The sequence below is a fragment of the Zingiber officinale genome, chromosome 5B (genome assembly GCF_018446385.1).
Source record: "Zingiber officinale cultivar Zhangliang chromosome 5B, Zo_v1.1, whole genome shotgun sequence".
Lineage (NCBI taxonomy): Eukaryota > Viridiplantae > Streptophyta > Magnoliopsida > Zingiberales > Zingiberaceae > Zingiber > Zingiber officinale.
In genome coordinates, this window is record NC_055995.1 from 99,648,659 (window position 1) to 99,649,597 (window position 939).

Genomic DNA, 939 nt, shown 5'->3' on the forward strand with positions numbered 1-939 from the left:
TGCAATTCTGTTTTGATTTTCTTTGTTGCAAAAACCCAGTTCTTATTTCTGATTCGAATTCTAATTCCTTAAGATTTCTGCAATTACAGTAATGTTAGCTACTAACTTGGTTTGCAATTTTATTTTACTTGAAATTCTTTGCTTCGGTTTCTATAAGTTAGGATTAGTCAATTCATGAATTTAGGAAATACTTGTTTGACTCATTGAATGTTGAGGTGGCTGTTAATGAGCTTGATTGATGAATGAATCACTTAAACTTTTCATTGTTCACCTTTGTAGAATGTGGTTGATTGTTAGTGAGAAGTGAAGACTTGGTGGATGAGTTAAGTGTTGAATTTGAATGCGATTATGAATTGATTGTTGATTGAAGATGAGGGAATTGCATTAATTGATTCAATGGTGCATTTAAATCTGAATTTAATTGATGCTTATTTGATGAGAAGGAAATGGATCATGTTTAGATGAGAATGAACCTTATTTGATCTTATTCTTTGATCTTGTGATGTAATACTTTGATTGGAACCAACTCTAGAATTTACACACTTTTACTAGTTAGTCATCGGAAAAATACGACTTGGGACTCCTTACTACACGCATTTTCTTTAGCTTAAATGGGTTCCAATCTTTATTAATTTGGAGCGCCTTGTGACATGCAAAAAGGCCGACACCACTAGGCAAGGAAGTCCTAGTAGGTCGGGTGGATGGGAAACCTGTGGTTCTTTGTTTGAGGGGAGGATTGTTGGGGTTGCAAAGTTGTAAACATAGTCTCACATTGAAAACACATGGAAAAGATCATAGGTTTATAAGAGCAAAGATATCTCCATTGGCATGAGGCCTTTTAGGGAGAGCCCAAAAGCAAAACCATGAGGGTCTAGGCCCAAAGTGGACAATATCATGCCATTGTGGAGATATCTAAATTCCTTGCGATCCTACAGTATA